Source organism: Armigeres subalbatus, chromosome 2, assembly GCF_024139115.2.
Source record: "Armigeres subalbatus isolate Guangzhou_Male chromosome 2, GZ_Asu_2, whole genome shotgun sequence".
In the NCBI taxonomy this organism is placed as follows: domain Eukaryota; kingdom Metazoa; phylum Arthropoda; class Insecta; order Diptera; family Culicidae; genus Armigeres; species Armigeres subalbatus.
This window is the reverse complement of record NC_085140.1, coordinates 159,301,782-159,310,457: the sequence shown is the minus strand read 5'-3', so window position 1 is coordinate 159,310,457 and position 8,676 is coordinate 159,301,782.

Sequence of the window (8,676 nt, the reverse complement as noted above, 5' to 3'; positions counted from 1 at the left end):
TACAAAACCTTGCTTAATGTAGACTCGTTTATTCGTAATAAGGAGCAAAGATTTGGGCACGCAGGCCTTCGCTTATTATATGTATAGGTTTTTTTTTTATAATTTTGCCCGGAAGCACCGATTTTAAAAATAGTTTACATTAGGGAACCGAAGAAATTCCCGCAGAAAAATCAGAAAGAATCTTTACAGTAAATTTCGAAAAAATGTTCTAGGGAATTTTTAGAAGAATTTCCGAATGGTTCCCAAAAGCAATTTCCGAAGAAATTTCTTTGAATTAATTTCTGAAGTGATTCCCGAAAAAATGCAAAAGAAATGGAGAATGTTGTGACGGAATTATTGAGGGAAATGTCCAAGAACTTCTTTCTAAAGTTACCAAAGAATTTTCAAAGGATTACCCGTAGAAATTCCCAAGGAATTGTTTAAGGTAGTTCTGAAAGTATTCCTATGGGAATTTCAGGAAAAGTTGTCAAAGAACTTGCTAAGGAACCCCTAGAGGAATTTCTATAAAATTTCCAACGTTTTTTATTCTAAAAAAATCCGAAGGAATTCCTAAAATAATCCTCCGTATTAATTTCCGAAGAAATTCCTAAGCAAACTTTCAATGACTAAACATATTTCCGAAGGAATCTGTAAATGAATTCCTGGAGGAATTTTGGAGGAATTCTAAAATATTTTCCGTTGATATTTCAAAAGGAATTTGCGAATGATTTTCGGAAGGTATATCCAAAAGAATTCCTAAAGGATTTTATGAAGCAATTCCTAAAGCAATTTCCTAAGAAATTTTCAAAGGAATTTCTAAAAGAACGAACCTTAACGAATTTCCTAAGGTTTTCTTAAACAAAGGAATACGTGGAGGAAATTCTTACGTAATCCCGAACTAAATTTTAAGAAATATCCGAAGAATTTCCGAAGAACTTTCTGGAATTCGTTTACGGAGGAGTTTTTGTAGAACTTTTTGAGGAATCCCTGGACGAATCTTCAAAGGAATCTCTGGAGGAAATTGCGAATAAATTACTGAGAAAAATTCCAAAGGAATTCTTGGATAAACCTAGGAATTACATTAGAAAAACCAGTAGGCATTTTCTCTGAAATTCTATTAGGATTTTCTTCGTAATTTCCTTTGAGAATTCCTTCGGAAATTCCATCATAAAATCCTTCAAAAATGCCTTTATCGATTCCTCTGGAAATTCCTTTAGGAATTCTTTAGGGAAGTATTTTACCTTCGAAAAATCTTTTAGAAGTTCCTTTAGGAATTATTTTCGAAAATCCATTCAGGTTCTCTTTTGGGAATCCCTTCAAAAGTTTATTTGGAAATTGCTGCACTAAGCCCAGTACAAATTTCTTTAAGAACGCCTCCAAAAACTTATTTGTGAATTCCTCCAGAATTTTATTTCTCAAGTAACAAAAAAAAATACCGCCCGGAATTCATTCGGATATTCCTCCAGGGACTTCTTTAAAAGATTATTCGTAAAACCTCCAAGATTTCCTTCGGAGATTTCTCCAGATTTTTTTTATCAAATTTATTGAAAATGAAATTGTTTGCGACGTTGTTACTTATTGAATTTTCGAAAAAAAAAATCCAAAAATAAACAACAAACAAACAAAGACTTTAGGCAAGATGAAGGCATTTTTGAAGAAATTCCTGCAGGAAGTACCGGAAGAATTCCTGAAGAATTTTTTAAAGGAGTTGCTGGAAGAAATTCTGAAGAAATTCCTTAGGCAAAATTTGAATTAATTCCTTATGAATATCTAGAAAAACTTTTTCCTGCGATTCATGAAATAAATGCCGAAACAATTTCAAAAGGAAAAACTGTCGAAGAAATTCTCAACAAAATTCCGAAGAAATTCTTAAAAGAACGAATGGAATGTTTTAAGGAATTCCTTAAGGTCACTCCTGACGGAATCCAAGTTTGAAAGTGCTCGCGTTTTCGGGGGCACACCACTCGATGCGGAAGCAACGCACAACTGTCATTTTTATTATTTCACGCATGCTGCGACGCAGCAAAGCTAAATCAACAAAAATGACAGTTGTGCGCCGCCTCTGAATCGAGTGGTGTGCCCCCGAAAACGCGAGCACTTTGGAACTTGGATTCCGTCAGGAGTGACCTTAAGGAATTTTCACAGGAATTGCTAAGGAAACATCCAAAGGAATTCCTCAAGGAGTCTCCGAAGGAGATTATAGGAATTCGTGGAAAAAAATCCGAAAGCATTCCTTAAGCAATTTCCGAAAGAAATTCGTAAAGGATTTTCTGAAGAAATCCGTAATGAAAATTCTTGAGGAATTTTCGGAGAAATTTTGTAAGGAATCTCCGAAGGAATACCCAAAAAAAAATAGGAAGAATACCTAAAATAATCTCCTAAGGCTTTTAAAAAGGAACTTTTCGGAGGAATATCTGAAGGAATTATCAAATAAATTTCTTGATACGATACTTCTTTGAATATTCTCCGAAATTCCAGGAATTTCACAATAAGGCTTTTATAATACAGTAAATAATTTCAAGACAATAAAATTAAATTAAATTCTCGTTATGTTTGAAAATACCTGACGTTTTAACTAAATAATTTTATTAAATACTATTCAGCGAGGCGACAACACCCCAGTTCTGGGTTACGTCTGGGTAGCGTTTTTAACTGATGCTTGTAATATTTGCTTTGCTGATGCTCAGTAAGTGGTTTTGTCAGTTATGTTCAGAAATTGATTTCAAAATATGAATTACTTACTCGGGAGTCGGAACAAAAAAATCGGTAAAGCATTAACAGTTGGGATTTAATTATTTTGCTAAATCAGTTTGCCTTATAAGCCAACTATCCTAATAGCACAAATCTTAAAACAAAGAAACTGATTAAATAAGTTTATCTAAATAAATAAAAAAAATGTCAAAATAACTAATGTGCAACTTAAATTTCTTAACTTCACCAATGCCAGATCCTTCAAGAATGGGGACGCTTTGGGCATGTATTCAGGCTCCACAACAAACCCATTTTGCGAGTCACTTACAAGTTTAGGTGCCCGACTAAATGAGGCCTTGGCTTAACGCATTCCAAAGATCAGTTTAACAATTTATTATACTAGATAAATCCTCATTCAAACTCTCAAACTAATCAACCAACCTGTTAATTAACCAATACAATGTATGTCACTACACTGACCTAGGGACACCATAGCTTGAGGTAGATTTGAAATTGAATTTTGACTTCCATAAGACTAGTTTAGTACTATTCCAATTAACTCTACCACGCTGTATTTCTTCACAGATACGTATTTCGATCTCAATTATTAGGCCGAGACACTGAATCTCGTGCTTGGCTCGACTCGACTTAAGTTAATTAATTTTTTTATTGCGATTAGTCACCGGCGTGGCCAAATTATGATCGGCGGCGCGCCGACCCAAAATCGTCGGCGGCGGCGGCGCGAGTAAAACCACCGGCGGCGGCGGCGTGGCGCGGCGGCGCACAGGTCTATCTGCAATAGGAGGTAACTCAATTTGAATACTTTGGGTGGCTTGGTTCTTTTCACGATTGTCACGGAAGTGCCGGTGAGCATTTTATTCTTCTCCATGCGCTTTCCAATTTTCTTTACATTTATCGTTCCGTGGTCTTTTAACATGTCGCGAATTTCGTCATCCGTGTCGTTTTTCACGTCACGGCAAAACACGACATGAACTCTTGTAGGTATGTTTGTAAACCTTCACCGCCATTCCGCACTAGTTTTTCGACAGGTTTTTGGCCTAGCTCTCATTTCGCACTGTTACAAGTATTTTTCCTTCTCTCATTTTTTTCCGCAATGATTGTCCCACATTGGCTAAGGATTGTTTGCTCCACTAATACTGGGGACACTCCATGAAAGTTTCTCCTCTCCTCCAACCTTTTCATTACCATATTTTTATTTTTTGTGCAAATAAGGGATTAATGAAGACTACGGGGCGGCAATGTGTAATGCCAATAAGGAGAAGAAGAAGATGAATGATAAACTTGCAAAGATTTAGTTAATACTTAAATCGGTCAGCATAAAACTGCCGAAAAGATTGCATTTTGTGGGTGAAAGCGTATATTCATTCACTAAAACATTCAATAAATTTTGCTTTAGCGTCCTAGATAATGAAGATGGAGTAACGCAAAGCAAATTCAAATGACCATAGTTTATAATTAATATTTTTTCTAATTTTGCTTCAGAACTGAGCCATAAACGGATGGTTTTATTTGGATCAGAATGAATATTACAGATTTACTTGGCAAAACCCGGCAATAAATATAACGATTCTTCCCTTAATTAGGAAATCTCTAAACACTCTTGCGCTTAGCAGCTTGCACCATAATTTTAATCACAACAGCTCAACACCAGAGATCAACCCCATCGCACTGACAAGAGATCCACTTGACAGTACGTGAGTCCCGGTTGCACATCAAGAGCAACATAAACGAACGCGACAGTAGAAGTAGTACCAGCACGTCACGAAATCCAACAGCATCGTCGACGGTAAAACCAACCGGCGACGGTGCGCTCTTATCTCGAAACACTGTCAGTACGTGCTGATGTTGAAAATGACCTGAAAAAGACTTCCCTTTTGCGTGGTTGGCTACCGTTGTTGTTTGTACGTCTGGCGATGATAGGATTGCTACTAGGAACATATTGTTCCGAGAGGATGAGTGAAGTCCTGTGGCATGTAGGAATAATGTATATGGCAGTAAATTTCGCATGCGAAATCAGTCGAGGCACACAGTCACAGCAGTAGACAAATCCCATGGATACAACTTATCGTCGGACATGTCAACAGCATTTCCCCGAGTATCTCCAGACAACCTACTCCCATGTCAATCGGGCAGAGATCTTCACGTATATGTTAATCGACGAGTCACAAAACAGTAAGGTGCAGAATACGGTGGGCAAGTAGAACTTTTCAGCAAATGTGTAATTCAATTCTAGGAACTTTTTTCAAACAGGTGTAACTGTATTTGACCTTGAAATTTGAAACGGCAACTACTCTCTCAATTCAGCACATTTCGCTTAACTAAGGCTACTACCAGATAGATTGGAATCTATTCTTTCTGTTAGGCACATAAGTTCACCCTGAATGTTTGAATGAAGAGCACAATCGTCGTTCCAAAAAACAAGGTTAGAATCAATTACGCCCATTTGAAAAAAGTTCCTAGAATTCAAGGTTAACGTCATATAATATAAGTTTATTGCAAACTTCAAAGACTCCGAGCAGCAACTCTGAGTTTTGTGCTTTAATTGATTTTAATTGTAGGGTATTCATTAGAAGAAAAAAAAAACTCCGGACTGAGAATAGATATTGTCATCTTCAGATGACTGGAGACTATATGTTGAGCAGAGGTAACAATTTTGTCCCTAACATTTAAACTCTCGATAGATTTCTTGTCATTCTTATACAAATATATACTTGGATTATGACCCTCCTTAGCCGTGCGGTAAGACGCGCGGCTACAAAGCAAGACCATGCTGAGGGTGGCTGGGTTCGATTCCCGGTGCCGGTGTAGGCAATTTTCGGATTGGAAATTGTCTCGACTTCCCTGGGCATAAAAGTATCATCGTGCTAGCCTCATGATATACGAATGCAAAAATGGTAACCTGGCTTAGAAACCTCGCAGTTAATAACTGTGGAAGTGCTTAATGAACACTAAGCTGCGAGGCGGCTCTGTCCCAGTGGGGGGATGTAATGCCATTAAGAAGAAGAAGACTTGGATTATGTGCATTTATCATATGATTAGTACAAATTTAACGAATAGGTATAAATTCATAATACTAAAATATGCAAATATGCATATTTACAGGCGACATGTGATATGAGCCACCCACCGCGAGTTTGCATCGGTGGTGACGAAATCGAGGTGGTAGAAGAATTTGTGTACTTGGGCTCACTGGTGACTGCCGAAAATGACACCAGCAGAGAAATTCGGAGACGCATAGTGGCTGGAAATCGTACGTACTTTGGACTCCGCAAGACGCTCCGATCGAATAGAGTTCGCCGACGTACCAAACTGACAATCTACAAAACGCTAATTAGACCGGTAGTCCTCTACGGACACGAGACCTGGACGATGCTCGTGGAGGACCAACGCGCACTTGGAGTTTTCGAAAGGAAAGTGCTGCGTACCATCTATGGTGGGGTGCAGATGGCGGACGGTACGTGAAGGAGGCGAATGAACCACGAATTGCATCAGCTGTTGGGAGAACCATCCATCGTTCACACCGCGAAAATCGGACGACTGCGATGGGCCGGGCACGTAGCCAGAATGTCGGACAGTAACCCGGTGAAAATGGTTCTCGACAACGATCCGACGGGCACAAGAAGGCGAGGTGCGCAGCGGGCAAGGTGGATCGATCAGGTGGAAGATGACTTGCGGACCCTCCGTAGACTGCGTGGTTGGCGACGTGTAGCCATGGACCGAGCCGAATGGAGAAGACTCTTATATACCGCACAGGCCACTTCGGCCTTAGTCTGATTAAATAAAAAATAATGTGATATGAGGCATCCGAAATGCTGCGATGGGGGCGCGTTATATTTTACTCCACGATACCGAAACGACGCACCTCCACATGTTGTCCAACACGTGCACTTTCAGAAGAGAACGGTTTGCCAGCCATGCATCATACACGCATTATTTTGTATGTGTAGGTCACCCGCTTTAACCGCAATCGGCAAGTATAGGTAAATAGACAAAGCGTTCATCGCTGGCAGTGCACGGTTTGTTGCCGATGGTGCCGATGCAGAAAGTCACATCGGTTTGATGCCTACCGAGTAGGTTCCTATACCGCTTCAAACAGCGCATGCGCGTTTGGTTGAAAAGCGCGCAATCGGAACACAATAGACAAAGAGAAGAGGCGGTGATTAAATAAATTGTCTGCTCTCTCAAAGCGTTCCATGGTGAAAGTCCGGTTTTGAATAAGCACATCGTATCAAAAGCGTTTTGGGTCTCCAGTAGCCTTGCAAGCAAAGGCGTAGGATTGCTAATCCGGAGATGGCGAGTTCGATTCTCAGTCCGGTCTAGGATGTTTTCGGGTTGGAAACATTCTCGATTCCCTGGGCATAATGTATCCATTGTACTTGCCACACAAGATACATACTCATGCAATGGGCGGGCATAGAAAGCTTTCAATTAATAACTGAGGAAATGCTAATAGAAAGTTGAAAAGCAGGCCAAGTTCCAGTTGGAACGTAGAGCCATAGAAGAAGAAAAAGAAGAAGAAGAAGAAGATGAAAAGCGTTTTAATATTTCATATTGATTGGGATTTTGGCCAATGGTAGGCCTGGTAGCGGCTCACTTTTTAGTGACTTGGTCAATTTTTTTGGGTCAGTCACTAAAAAGTCTCTTTTTTCGAGCTCAAGTCACTAAAGTCACTTTTTTTCGGAAAAAGTCACTATTTTTAACTATTTTGAAACCTTTCACTATGTTTTGTTAGGAGCATCATCGTGGAATGAGAAAAATTTGTTGAAAATTTTGAAACTTCGTCGAAAGATGCTTTATACATGACGGATTTAGGAAAAATTACCACTTAGTACTTTTTGGCCCGAAAGCTGTTCGGAACTTCTTCGTGACTTAAGATTCGCTGTGAATCTCGGTGTTCTTATTAGAATTTCAACAGCGATAAATTGTTTGTGTCACAGTTTATGATTGGGTATACATATAGTAATGCAAGCAAGATTGGCACAGCGGATTGAGAATCTAAATATATTTACAAAGCCAATAGCAGCCTCTATTGATTTTAAAACCTCTTTTAAAAATATTAAACTCTACGCTTTATCAATTGAACTGTTGAATATTCAGATCCATCCTTTTAATTTTTTAATTAGTGAGCGAGGGCTTGCTCTAATGCTCATTAGATTATTTATTTTCGAATCAAAATGGAGAAATTCGCATCTCTGCTTGATGCTGTAATGGAGTTTTGGGGTGGAACATTTCTACGTACGCACTTTTTTTTCGGGATCTCTGCAATTTGTTGATGTTTTATCGAGATTCGCACAGCCGAGCTTCAGCAAACATGTTTTTTTTAACCGTCTAAGACGAATTAAGTACTCTCCATTTAATTCCACCATTTAATTTTCGTTATCTTTGCAGATACGTATTTCGACCACACAGTTGTGGTCGAAATACGTATCTGCAAAGATAACGAAAATTAATTGGTGGAAATAAATGGAGAGTACTTAATTCGTCTTAGACGGTTGAATACATTCCACTAAAAGAGCTTTATATATTTTTCTGATGTTTTTTTGCTGAGATTTCTGTCAAAGTTGCTGAAAATCAACAAATAATTTGCCGAAAATAAGCTATCAAAAATCATTGTTGTCGGGAGCTGCAGAAATAAAAACTGAGTGTGTAAGGGAACCCCCACAGAAAGATTTTTTTCCATAATGTTTTCGTAAAGGTAGCCTCACACCTCGGGAATTTGGTCCACGGATTTTTCCCCATGTATTTTTGCATACGCGATGTTTTCGGGATTTGGACATGGAAAATCAAAATCCCGGCCCCGTTTAAATCCCAAAATCCGGCAGAAAATTTTCCCGATGTGTGAGGCTATTTTAAGGAGAAAATTTAATGTTCTCTCGACATCTGCTCCGATAAATACTTAAGAATTTTCCAAAATATATTCTAATGGCAATTGAAATATTTGAAACTGCATAAACTTTGGATATTCCATCGAGAAAAATCGTGAAT